Below are 14169 nucleotides of genomic sequence, written 5' to 3'. Positions count from 1 at the left end.
CTGCACATTACAGCACTTCAAGTGCACATTCAAGTACTTTTTAAATGTGGTGAGGGTTTCTGCCTCTATCACCCTTTCAGGCAGTGAGTTCCAGACCCCCTCCACCCTCTGGGTGAAAATCTTTTTCCTCATCTCCCCTCTTAACCTCCGACCAATTATTTTAAATCTATGCCCCCTGGGTGTCGACCCCTGAGGGAAATAGGTCCATCCTATCCACTCTATCTAGGCCCCTCATAATTTTTATACATCTCAATAAGGTCTCCCCTCAGCCTCTTCTGTACCAAAGAAAACAAACCCAGCATCTCCAAACTTTCCTCATAGCTAAAATTCCCCAATCCAGGCAACATCCTTGTATATCTCCTCTGTACCCTCTCTAGTGCAACCACATTTTCTGTAATGTGGTGACCAAAACTACACGCAGTACTCAAGCTGTGGCCTAACCAGTGTTTTATACAGTTCCAGAATAACCTTCCTGCTTTTATATTCTATCACTCGGCTAAAAAAGGAAAGCATTCCGTATGTCTTTTTAATTAGCTTATCGACCTGTCCTGCTACCTTTAAGGATCTGTGGACATACACTCTAAGGTTCTCCACACCTCTCTGTGTCTTCTCTGTTGTGTTATGTCGGGACTTCAGGATGTAGTTCAGGATCTGGAATATTACGTCCTCCATTGAAACACCTGTGAATTCATCCTTTTTTGGCGTGGAAGCAAGTCTTCCTCGACACAAGGGACCGCCTATGATGATGATGGTAGGGGCAAACAAAATTCACAAGAGCAGGGGAGTTCTCTCCAATGTCGTGGCCAATATATGCTCCTAAACCAACGTCACTAAATGAGATTAGCTGGTCATTTATGTCAGTGCTGTGTACAAATCGATTGGCATGGCTCCCGACATTATAAGTGACTACACTTTAAGAGTAGACAAAGACTGTAAAGCGTTTTGGGACGTCACGAGGACATGAAAGTTCTCTGCTTCATACTCATACAACCAGCGGCAGGTCAAGGTCATAAAAGGAGCGGCGAGCGGCCTCGGGAGCAGCGTGGAGGCATACTGCTTCAGGGAGCAGCGCGAGCTGGTGCAGGAGGGCGACGGCAGCGAAGAGTGATGTCATCAAGGTCCAGCTTGGTGATTGGATACAGCAGGAGCGGCGAGAGACTACGGAGGGACGTGATCAGGGCCCGGGAGAGGCGTGAGTTCAGGGCCAGGGGCCTAAGGGCAGCACGGGCCCAGCCCACACTGCGATATGTGTGCGCACTAGGTCCGTGCAGCAGAGCTGATCTCCAATTGTCTTGGTTAATCCTTGCCATAGGACCAAGAACTAGCTCGGTCAAGCCCGTGTGGTGGCTGGTGTGCAACGGTCACCCCACATTAATAAAACCCACGCACAGGCATCTTCCACCCTTCAGGATGTAGTTCAGGACCTGGGATATTAGGTCCTTCCTTGAAACACCTGTGAACTCATCCTTTTTTTGGCGTGGAAACAAGTCATCCTCGTTTCGAGGGACCGCCTATGATGGTGATGACTCGCCTATCATCCCAGGCTTGGCTGAAAGCAGATATTATTCCCATATTTTTAAATTCCTCACCTGAAATCAATGTATTTAAAGGGTTACAAAAGTGTGTATCCAGGGACCGTGTTTATCTGTGAACTGATCCATGTATTTCAGGTGATGTGCAGAAACATAAAGAGCAGCTGATTGGTATTTTCTCAGCACTTTCATTGTCGATAATAACTATTCCTGTGAAGTAGAAAGCACAAGGTCAAGCAACAAATAGCAAATGCTATAATGTGCTCGCACAGAATGAAGGAGATTGATTACTGAATAAAGCACAAGTGCATCAACTGATCTGAGATCTTTTGAAGTATATATTAGATTGCTGGCTGAGGCTGTTCTGCATTCAATGTGAAACAAAGCTTGATACATAACATCTGCCATCCATCAGATTGTGTGACTACATTTCACTAGACACCTGCCTTGCTGCAGTAATCTGGTTGAAGTTTCCCTTTTAGTTATTTCTCACTACTTTTCCACAAATCAACATCGGAACTTCCTGATACTGTAGCAGGTTAATGAATGTCTTTGGTATGGCACAGGTCAATGCAAGACAGGAGGATCCCAGCGTTGGTCTGTGCTGAGTTAGCTGATCTGACACGGGGTGGGGTGGGGTGGGCCAGAGTGCTACACTTGGCCTCAGTACTGGTAAAGTGCGACATCGCCACTGACACCTGGGAACCCTGGCCGCAGACCGCCCGAGGTGGAGAAAGTGCATCCGGGAGGGCGTCGAGCTCTTCGAGTCTCAACACAAAGAGCGTGAAGAGGTCAAGCGCAGGCAGCGGAAGGAGCGCGCGGCAAACCAGCCCCACCCACCCCTTCCCTCGACGAATGTCTGTCTCACCTGTGGCAAGGTCTGTGGCTCTCGTATTGGACTGTTCATCCACCAGAGAACTCACTTTGGGAGTGGAAGCAAGTCTTCCTCGATCCCGAGGGACTGCCTATGATGATGATGACAGGAGTATTATTAAACAAAGTTTGACACTGGGCCATACAAGGATATATTGGGGCAGATGACCAAAATCTTGGTCAAAGAGATAGGTTTTAAGGAGCGACTTAAAGAAGGAGAGCGAGGTAGAGAGGTGGAGAGGTTGAAGGAGGGAATTCCTGAGTTAAGTACCTAGGTAACAGAAGGCACGGCCGCAAATGATGGAGTGAAGAAAATCAGGGATGCGCAAGATTTCAGAATTGGAGGTGGATTGTAGGGCTATGGAGGAGGTTACAGAGATAGGGAAGGTTGAGGCCATGGAACATAAGAACATAAGAAATAGGAGCAGGAGTAGGCCATATGGCCCCTTGAGCCTACTCCGTCATTCAATAAGATCATGGCCATCTGATCTTGGTCCACTTCCCTGCCCGCTCCCCATAATCCTTGACTTCCTTATCGTTCAAAAATCTGTCTACCTCCACCGTAAACATATTCAACGACCCAGCCTCCACAGCTCACCGGGGTAGAGAATTCCAAAGATTCATGGCCCTCAGAGAAGAAATTCCTCTCCATTTCTGTTTTAAATAGGCGGCCCCTTATTCTAAAACTATGCCCCCTAGTTCTAGATTCCCCCACGAGGGGAAACATCCTCTCTGCATATACTTTGTCAAGCCCCCTCAGAATCTTATACATTTCAATAAGTTCACCTCTCATTCTTCTAAACTCCAATGAGTATAGGCCCAACCTACTCAACCTTTCTTCATAAGACAACCCCTTGATCTCAGGAATCAACTTCGTGAACCTTCTCTGAACTGCCTCCAATGCAAGTATATCCCTCCTTAAATACGGAGACCAAAACTGTACACAGTACTCAGGTGTGGCCTCACCAACGCCCTGTACAGTTGTAGCAGGACTTCTCTGCTTTTATACTCCATCCTCCTTGCAATAAAGGCCAACATTTCATTTGCCTTCCTGATTACTTGCTGCACCTGCATACTAACTTTTTGTGTTTCATGTACAAGGACCCCCAGGTCCCTCTGTACCTCAGCATGTTGTAATCTCTCCCCATTTAAACAACAATTTGCTTTTTATTTTTCCTACCAAAGTAGATAACCTCACATTTCCCACATTGTACTCCATCTGCCAAACTTTTGCCCTCCCACTTAGCCTGTCTATATCCCTTTGAAGATTCTTTGTGTCCTCCTCACAACTTGCTTTACGACCCATCAGCAGCAAATTTGGGTACATTAAACTTGGTGCCTTCATCCAAGTCATTAATATAGATTGTAAATATTTGAGGCCCCAGCACTGACCCCACTAGTTAGTTTGCCAACCTGAAAATTACCCATTTATCCCGACTCTCTGTTTCCTGTTAGTTAGCCAATCCTCTATCCATGCTAATTTATTACCCCCAACCCTGTGAGCTCTTATCTTGTGCGATAATCTTTTATGTGGCACCTTATTGAATGCCTTCTGGCAATCTAAATACACCACATCCATTGGTTCCCCCTTATCCACCCTGCTCGTTACATCCTCAAATAACTCCAGCAAATTTGTCAAACATGATTTCCCTTTCATAAAACCATGCTGACTCTGCTTGACTGGTCTATAGTTTCCTGCTTTCTGTCTCCCTCATTTCTTAATTAGGGGTGTTACATTTGTGATTTTCCAATCCACTGGGACCTCTCCAGAATCCAGGGAATTTTGGTAGATTACAACCAATGCATTCACTATCTCTGCAACCACTTCTTACAAGACCCTAGGATGCAGGCCATCAGGTCCAGGTGACTTATCCACCTTTAGTCCCATTAGTTTGCGAGTACTTTTTCTCTTGTGATAGTGATTGTTTTAAGTTCCCCCCTCGCAAAAACAGCCCCTTGATTATCCATTATTGGGATGTTTTTAGTGTCTTCTACTGTGGAGACCAATACAAAATATTTGTTCAAAGTCTCTGCCATTTCTCTGTTTCCCCATATGCAATATTTTTATAACGAATAAACATAAAGCTGTTTGCAGCAGTATCCTGGAGATTGGTCTTTAATTCCCAGAGACTCCAGGTCAGTCCTGGAGGGTAACAACCCTAATCTGTCACTGAGGGCACCATGACCGATATCTCTGGGGATGCTCCATGGTAGACTACAGTGCAAAGATGCCTCTGTGCCCAACTGCACCTAGTGGACCCTCCACACTCTCAGGCCCACCTTGCAGGGATGCTTTACATGCATCAAATGGTCGTGCTTGTAACATAGAGCTCCATCTAGTGGACTACTGCTCCACCTAGTGGACTATTGTGATAATGCAACTGCTGCTGTAAATACAATAACAGGAAGTTCCAGATTGAAGCCATCTTAAGTTTGCGTGCTTTAGTGATATCGTAAGGATATATCACAGTGCTGATTTTCTTTCGTAAGCAGGCCCCGTGAGAAAGAAAGAACTTGCATTTATGTAGCGCCTTTCATGACCTCAGGACATCACAGAGCTCTTTACATCCAATAAAATACTTTTGAAGTGTAGTCACTGTTGCAATGGAGGATACACGGCAGCCAATTTGCACACAGCAAGCTCCCGCAAACAGCAATAAGATAATGGCCTGATAATCTGTCTCCGTGATGTTGGTTAGGGGGATAAATATTGGTCAGGTCACTGGAGGTCTGAATCTGTAGACCCAGTCCCTGAGGAAGGATGTGAATCACCCTCCAGACCAGCTGCCAAGCCCCTACTCACTCATCATCATCATCATAGGCAGTCCCTCGGAATCGAGGAAGACTTGCTTCCACTCCTGAAGTGAGTTCTTTGGGGGCTGAACAGTCCAATACGAGAGCCACAGACTCTGTCACAGGTGGGACAGATAGTCGTTGAGGGTAAGGGAGGGTGGGACTGGTTTTCCACACGTTCCTTCTGCTGCCTGCGCTTGATTTCTGCATGCTCTCGGCGACGAGACACGAGGTGCTCAGCGCCCTCCCAGATGCACTTCCTTCACTTAGGGCGGTCTTTGGCCAGGGACTCCCAGGTGTCAGTGGGGATATCGCACTTTATCAGGGAGGTTTTGAGGGTGTCCTTGTAGCATTTCTTCTGCCCACCTTTGGCTCCTTTTGCCACGAAGGAGCTCCGCATAGAGCACTTGCTTTGGGAGTCTCGTGTCTGGCATGCGGACTATATGGGCCTGCCCAGCGGAGCTGATCGAGTGTGGTCAGTGCTTCAATGCTGGAGGTGTTGGCCTGGATGAGGGCGCTAACATTGGTGTGTCTGTCCTCCCAGGGGAATTGTAGGATGTTGCGGAGACATCGTTGGTGATATATCTCCAGCGACTTGAGGTGTCTACTGCACATGCCTCTGAGCCATACAGGAGGGTGTGATACTACTCACACACACACTGCGACTCATCTAGTGCTACCCCCGCAATCTAAATTCTCCAGTGTGGATGTGGCTCGTGACAGGTGAGATGAGGGAGACTGCACCTGTCAGATGCTGTGCCACTGGGACTGTTGATGGCCTCCTGCCGCAAGTCTCTAAATATAGAAGAGGGACATATGTTAGCATGCTGGCTGCCGAGACACCTGCAAGCAGCACTTGCACTGAGTTGTGCTGAGTGCATTATGCCTGTGTGACATTGAGTTAGTTAGGCTGAGAAAAATAACAAGATCAGCCTGGGAGCAGGTGGACTTAACCTTTGGACTGTCTGCAACTCCAGGGAATTCAAGTTTGCAGCTTTGTAAAATACCGAATTCCAAGCACTTTACTGTTGCGCATTGTGGCTGTCCTTTTTCTCCCACATTCTTTATTCTTCCGTAATGTCTATCGCTTTAATTGTAATTTTAATGCTAGTTTGAGTGTTGAAAACCAGTGATATCCGGTGGGGTTAATTTTTATCGCCAGCCAGGGATATCGGGAAAACATGAGGAACACACCTGAGATTTTACCGATATGTGATGCCAAAAAAATGGTATTTTTCTTCTTTTTCAATTTATCGGGACTGTATTTCTGCACAAATGTTCTGCTTGCCCCAATTCAGGGAGCGTCCTGCAGGTGTGCATGAAGTGCAAAGGGAATAAAAATTTGGCAGCATGGGTCTTCACATCTTATTCTTCTGCTTCACACCCAGAAAAATAAGTGCAGTCTGGGCTCAGAGCGGTGGAAAATCAGGTCCATTAACTTTTACTCCAGACTTGACTATTCCAACACACTCCTGGCTGGCCTCCCACATTCTACCCTACGTAAACTAGAGGTGACCCGAAACTCGGCTGCCCATGTCCTAACTCGCACCAAGTCCCGCTCACCCATTGCCCCTGTGCTCGCTGACCTACATTGGCTTCCAGTTAAGCAACGCCTCGATTTCAAAATTCCTATCCTTATTTTCAAATTCCACCATGGCCTCGCCCCTCCCGAACTCTGTAATCTCCTCCAGCCCCAAAACACCCCTGAGATATCGCCACCCCTCTAACTCTGCCCTCCTGAACATCCCTGATTGTAATCGCTCAAACATTGGTGGTCGTGCCTTCTGTTGCCTAGGCCCCAAGCTCTGGAACTCCCTGCCTAAACCTCTCCGTCTCTCTACCTTTCTTTCCTCCTTCAAGATGCTCCTTAAGACGCTCTTTGGTCACCTGCGCTAATTTCTACTTATGCAGATCGGTGTCAAATTTTTATCCTATAATATTCCTGTAAAGCGTCTTGGGATGTTTCACTATATCAAAGGAGCTATATAAGTACAAATTGTTGTTATTCTTTAACAAAACATTTTTCTTACCATTTTGTGAGTGTCCCGAGTTCTTGGAAGTGAGCTGGCTCTAGGAAAAAAAAAACTGCCATCTGATGGGAGCCAATATGTCAGCCAATGGCCACTTCTTCAGCCAGTAAGGGGCAGTTAAGGAGAGATTTAACAGAGATGTTCAAAATTCTGACAATGTGTAAATAAGGTGAAACTCTATCCACTGACAGGAGGGACAGCATTAAGATAAAGGCAAAAAAAGCCTTGGGGAAGGTGAGGAGAATTTCTCCACATAGCGAGTTATGATGATCTGGAATGCACTGCCTGAAATTGTGCTGGAAGCAGATTCAATAGTAACTTTCAAATATTTAAAAGTAGAAATTTGCAGGGCTACGGGGAAAGAGCAGGGGAGTGGGACTAATTGGATAGCTCTGTCGAAGAGCCGGTACAGGTACGATCGGCCGAATGGCCACCTTCTGTGCTATATCATGCTATGATTCAAGACCTGGATTTCTGAAATTTGACCTAGTCAATGTAACTATGTCAATCCTGGATGCATTAATTTCCACGGTTGTAGGCAAATTAAAGCTACCTGTGTTGAGCAACTCGTATCCATGGGACTTAAAGGAGGTAGGGAAATTAATGGACCTTTAACTGACATCTTGAAGCCTGAGAGAGGTTCCAGAAGTAGCTAGCAAAACTGGATTAGTTAGAAAAGACTCCCGCGATAAACTACGAAATTACAGACCATTGGGCCTGAATTTGCGCTCCCCATGGGTGTGTACGAGGTGCGCATACATCCGTGGGATCCCCGCAGGTTCTGGGTTTAGGTATGCGACGTGCTTGTCCCTAAACCCGGAACTTGCGATCTGTCAAGAATTCTCGACAGATCAGATCGCACGCCTCCGAAACTAAAGGGGCTCCGCGGGCGGAGAGTTGGGCTAGTTGCCCAACTCCTGCCCAACAAATGACCTTCAAATTCTTACAACTGATAAAAGCAGGCTTATCAGCATAAGACTTTTAAAACACAGAATAATACATATTTTTCAATAATTTAAACGTTTTAAATCCTATTAAATAAGTTTATTTTTAGACCCTTTAAAATATGTAAATTTATTTTTCAAAATAAATTGTTTTAAATAATTACATTCCATTTTGATTCATTTTAAATAAGTGATTAAAAAAAATTATCTGATGTGCTTTTGTGTTTTGGGAGGTATTCCCGTTCATACTTATGGTAACTATGAATGGGAATAGCCCATCTCTGATAGGTTGGGCTGGCCTGTGTGATCCCAGTGATGCGTACGAGGTGCATACCCTGCTGGGATATGTGGGCTCAGGACCAGAAGTCCTCATAACTCCATGAACAACAGATACTTTTGTAGAATATTTTTGCTGTCGGGGACATCTGCCCACGGGAGGCCTCTGACTGCAAATTCTGGGCCATTATCTTTTAACATCTATTGTAGGAAAAACCTTTGAAACAATCTAGAGAGATCTTTGAGGTGAACTTTTGGACTGTGGCAAAAAAGCCATGGGGGAGGTGACGAGAATTTTTCTCCTGTTACAGGACAGTCAGCACACATTTAGGAGAAAGACACTGTGATTTACAAACCCACAGAATCAGCATGGTTTTATGAAAGAGAAATCATGTTTGCTGGAGCTCTTTGAGGATGTAATGAGCAGGGTGGATAAAGGGGAACCAGTAGATGTCATGTATTTGGATTTCCAGAAAGCATTTGATAAGGTGCCACATAAAAGGTTACTGCACAAGAGCTCACAGGGTTGGGGGTAATATATTAGCGTGGATAGAAAATTGGCTAAATAACAGAAAACAGAAAGTCGGGATAAATGGGTCATTTTCAGGTTGGCAAACTGTAACTAGTGGGGTGCCACAGGGATCAGTGCTAGGGCCTCAACTATTTACAATTTATAGTAATGACTTGGATGAAGGCATCGAGTATAATGTATCATCAGCAAATTTGGCTACAAAGATGTGGGAAAGCAAGTTGTGAGGAGGACGCAACAAATCTACAAAGGGATATAGATAGGCTAATCGAGTGGGCAAAAATTTGGCAGATGGAGTATAATGTGGGAACATATGAAGTTATCCACTTTGGTAGGAAAAATAAAAAAGCTAATTATTATTTAAATGGGGAATGATTATAAAATGCTGTAGTACAGATGGACCTGGGGTCCTTGTACATGAAACACAAAAAGTTAGCATGCAGGTACAGCAAGTAATTAGGAAGGCAAATGGAATGTTGGTCTTTATTGCAAGGGGGATGGAGTCTAAAAGTAGGGAAGACCTGCTACAACTGTACAGGGCTTGGTAAGACCACACCTGGAGTACTGCATACAGTTTTGGTCTTATTTAAGGAAGGATATATTTGCACTGGAGGCAGTTCAGAGAAGGTTCACGAGATTGATTCCTGAGATGAAGGGGTTGTTATATGAAGAAAGGTTGAGCAGGTTGGGCCTATACTCATTGGAGTTTAGAAAAATGAGGTCATCTTATTGAAACATGTAAGATTCTGAATGGGCTTGGCACAGTAGATGCAGAGAGGATGTTTCCCCTCGTGGGGGAATGTAGAACTCGGGGGCATAGTTTCAGAATAAGGGGTCGCCCATTTAATAAGGGACTGAGGAGGAATTTCTTCTCTGAGAGTCATGAATCTTTGGAATTCTCTACCCCAGAGAGCTGTGGAGGCTGGGTCATTGAATATATTTAAGGTGGAGATACAGATTTTTGAAAGATAAGCGAGTCGAGAGTTATGGGGAGCAGGCAGGAAAGTGGACTTGAGGCCATGATCAGATCAGCCATGATCCTATTGAATGGCGGAGCAGGCTCGAGGGGCCAAATGGCCTATTATTCTCCTATTTCTTATGTTCTTATGTACTTGGTATTTCCAGCCCAAATGAACCACTATAAGAGGGATCACGTGCTGTTCTCATCTTTACGTAATGTAAGGAAAGCTATGCAATAATACTGTGCCTTCAATTACCTCAGGATGCCCCAACGGTGATTTACAGTCAATTAAGTACATTTGAAGTGTAGTCACTTGTGATGTAGGAAATATGGCAGCGCATTTGCGCACAGTAAGCTCCCACAAAAAGCATTAAAATAAATGACCAGATCATCTGTTTTTAGTGATGTTGGTTGAGGGATAAATATTGGCCAGGATATCAAGAGAACTCCCCCGCTCTTTGAATAGCACCATGGAATCTTTTACATCACCCTGAGAGGGCGGATGTGGCCTCGGCTTAACTTCCCATTGGAAATAGGGCACCTCCGATAGTGCAGCACGCCTTCGGTACAGCACTGGGAAAATCGAGCTACAATATCAACCATGCAGTTGCTCCTAAAAGTACAAGGAAAGATGCCCACTTCAGGGCATGTACTCGGCCCAGCCATCTTCAGCTGCTTCATCAATGACCTTCCCTCCATCATAAGGTTAAAAGTGGGGATGTTCGCTGATGATTGCAGTGTTCAGTTCCATTCACAACTCCTCAGATAATGAAGCAGCCTATGCCCTCATGCAGCAAGACCAGAACAACATTCAGGTTTAGGCTGATAAGTGGCAAGTAACATTTATGCCACACAAATGCCAGGCAACAACTATCTCCAAGAGGGAATCTAACCACTTCTACTTGACATTCAATGGCATTACCATCGCTGACTCCCCCATCATCAACATCCTGAGGGTCACCATTGACCAGAAACTTAACTGGACCAGACACATAAATACTGTGGCAACACGAGCAGGTCAGAGGCTGGGTATTCTGTGGCGAGTGTCTCACCTCCTGACTCCCCTAAGGTATTTCCACTATCTACAAGGCATAAGTCAGGAGTGTGATGGAATAATCTCCACTTGTCTGGATGAGTGCAACTCCAACAACACTCAAGAAGCTCAACACCAGCCAGGACAATGCAGCCCACTTGAGAGGCACCCCATCCATCACCAGCGCACTGTGGCTGCAGCAACTCATCAAAACTTCTTTGGCAGCACCTCCCAAACCCACAACCTCTAACACCTAGAACGATGGTGGTAAAAATACAGCCCACAGGCCATATCCGGCTAACCTCGTCTTTCTATCCGGCCCATTGGATGGAACAGAAATAGAACACAAACCAGAGGTCAAGCTGCACATTTTTCTATCCACTTTCCCTTCTCATGGATCAGAGACAGACCCGAACTGCAGCCAAGGAAAAAACATACTAATATTTCATTCAAATTAATAATTTGCAAAAGCGATTCTCCCTTGCCCGATCTTAAAAGGATCCGTTCCGTGATTTTGGGCCCCAATGGTGGACGGCCATATCCAGAATGCACTGCATATTCGAATATGCCCTATCCATCTTAGAGTAGAGTCATTGCTGCTCATCTCCACAAATCTTTTACCTCCCGGTATCCAGAGTACGACGGCAGGGGAGTTCACACCTGGCACCAATTGGGACGGCATAAGTAATCTTTGCAGATGACTGAGGTGGGAAATTGATGCTGACACAGGCTCTAAAGTGGGCACAGTTCCATTTCACAGCAGTGATTTACAAGAGACCAGAAATTACCACAACCTTTTCAATTTTTATCTTTGATTTATTTCTAAGTAGTATCGAATACATGTTATGTATGTAAGGTAGCATCGGACTACTATCTGAATTTATGTTTATGCAGATATTCCCTTTAAATTTGCTGCGTGGGTGGCCGATATGCAGCAGCTCGCACAGTATCTCTTCCAGCGACAGGAGCGGCTTGCACAGGAACACGCGATTGGTGGAACATTAGTGGCCGGCCCTCAGTACTCACCAAAACCTGTTAAGTGGCCCCCCAGCCCAAATCATTGCCCACCCCTGACCTAGGACAAGGGCAGCAGGTGCATGAGAACACCATCACTTGCAAGTTCCCCTCCAAGTCACACATAGTTCTGACTTGGAAATATATCGCCATTCCTTCATCGACACTGGGTCAAAATCCTGGAACTCCCTCCTTAATAGCACTGTGGGAGTACCTTCACCACAGGGACTGCAGCGGTTCAAAGCGGCGGCTTACCACCACCTTCTCAAAGGCAATTAGGGATGGGTAATAAATGCTGGCCTTGCCAGCGACGTCCACATCTCAGGAACAAATTTTTTTAAATTGTTGACCGGTCAGATGACAAATTTAAACTTTACAATTTTACAAGTATTTAGTTGGTCTTATCAAATTATGCAAGTGCCCATTTACAAAGATAGGGAGGGGCGAGGCCATGGATACATTTGAAAACAAGGATGAGAATTTTAAAACGGAGGCGTTGCCGGACTGGGACTCGATGTCAGTCAGCGAGCACTGGGGTGACGGGTGAATGCCGGGTAGCAGAATTTTGGGCAAGCTCAGGGAGGGTCAAGGTGGGAGGCCAGCCAGGAGTGCATTGGAATAGTTGAGTCTGTTAGTAGCAAAGCCCCCAGAACCAGACCTACAGTCACAGAGCAACATCCAAACAGTATTCGCAGTCGAAGTGAAAGTGGTTACTGCACTTGTCTTCCCTACCACTAGGTGTCTCCAGGCACCACTAAGAAACTTCACTCAGATCAAGCAGTGCACAGTGCTGACCTCGAGTTCAAAGGATGTAAAACCATGGGGGGGAGGGGGCACATTCCCAAATTCCTGAAGCAGGAGATGCTCTCGGTCAGAAACACTAATGAGGGAAATATACCTCTAATCAGCTTGTCACTAGAATTGTTCTATTCTGCTTCTTGCATTCATGTACCTGTACTATTTCAAACTAATGCTCTGTTAGAACGAGTCATTTTGCAGGCACCCAGACAGTCCTGTCCCCACCCATAGAATATCCTGTCCAATATTTCTATTGGTTTGGGTTGCTTCTCTGGTCACTTGGAAGGATTTGAACCCAAGGATGAGAATTTAAATTGGAGGCGTTGTGGGACTGGGCGCTAGTGCAAGTCAGCGAGCACAGAGGTGATGGATGAACGGGACTGGGTGCAGCTTAGGATATAGGCAGCAGAGTGTGAATGAGCTGAAGTTTACGGAGGGTGGAGGAGAGCATTCGAGTAGTCGCGTCTCCTACATTTCAGGGAACTGAAATATCCTCAACAAAACTGTTATACTAAAATATTGATGGATAAGAGTTCATGATTTTGGACTAAAAAAAAATCAGTGGTTTTAGAAAAGCGAGACAACACAGAGTGTAAATGTAAGCTAGCAAAACTATCGGTTTAATTTATTTTCAAACCTTGAACTTTCTTGGTATTAATTTCAATACAGGACAAGCAACCTCATGAATTTTTAATAGTTCATTTACCTCACAGCATGTGGAGGCAGCAAACCCTGAGTTAGTTGTAGCACCTTATGGTTAATAAGACAGTGGCTTTTGGAGATGCAGAGACCCAAAGAGGTGCCTTTCATTGGCATCTCTTCAGGCAGTAGGGCAGCGACAACAACATAAACGACACAGCCACTGGCCGTTACTTATCCTGGGTGCAGGCAAACCATGTGGTTTCCCAATGATTGGGCTGCACTGACCTTCGCCAACCACTAGACAAGGACCGTTTGCTTGCCTGACAAAGTTGCAAATCATGGGCCAGGGGGTGGCGGAGCTTCCGCTTTGGGCAGAATCAGGAAATTGCACCTAGAATGTGCTTGAAATTGCACTTGTTAGTTTAGGTGTCATGTTTCTGTTAAAATTGGCATAATCAAACATTTTCTACGAACCAGTGCAATCAGTTCCTTTTTGTTCTTTCCATAAAAAGTATTCCACAATATATTTAAGCATGGTAACCTGGCGCAGTTTTATTGATACACTGAAAATAGGTTTATCACCAAAAATAACTTTTAATAATGGTGTCCTTACCTGTGAGTAACTATTTAAAATGACTGAAAATGACTTAGAAAAACTAGACTGAACCATTTAATAGGTGTACACATTAGTTTCTTAGAAAATTTTGTATTTCTTGATATGAAAAACATTTAAAATGTGCTTAC

General features: G+C 45.1%; 1 protein-coding gene across 1 annotated transcript in view; it reads left to right on the top strand.

The window, feature by feature from the left end:
• The window catches only part of b3gat2 (beta-1,3-glucuronyltransferase 2 (glucuronosyltransferase S)), a 161320-nt gene that overhangs the window by 144542 nt on the left and 2609 nt on the right, over positions 1–14169 (top strand). The window lies entirely within an intron of this gene.

Source organism: Pristiophorus japonicus, chromosome 7 (assembly GCF_044704955.1).
Source record: "Pristiophorus japonicus isolate sPriJap1 chromosome 7, sPriJap1.hap1, whole genome shotgun sequence".
Lineage (NCBI taxonomy): Eukaryota > Metazoa > Chordata > Chondrichthyes > Pristiophoridae > Pristiophorus > Pristiophorus japonicus.
This window is presented reverse-complemented; position numbering and strand designations above follow the sequence as displayed.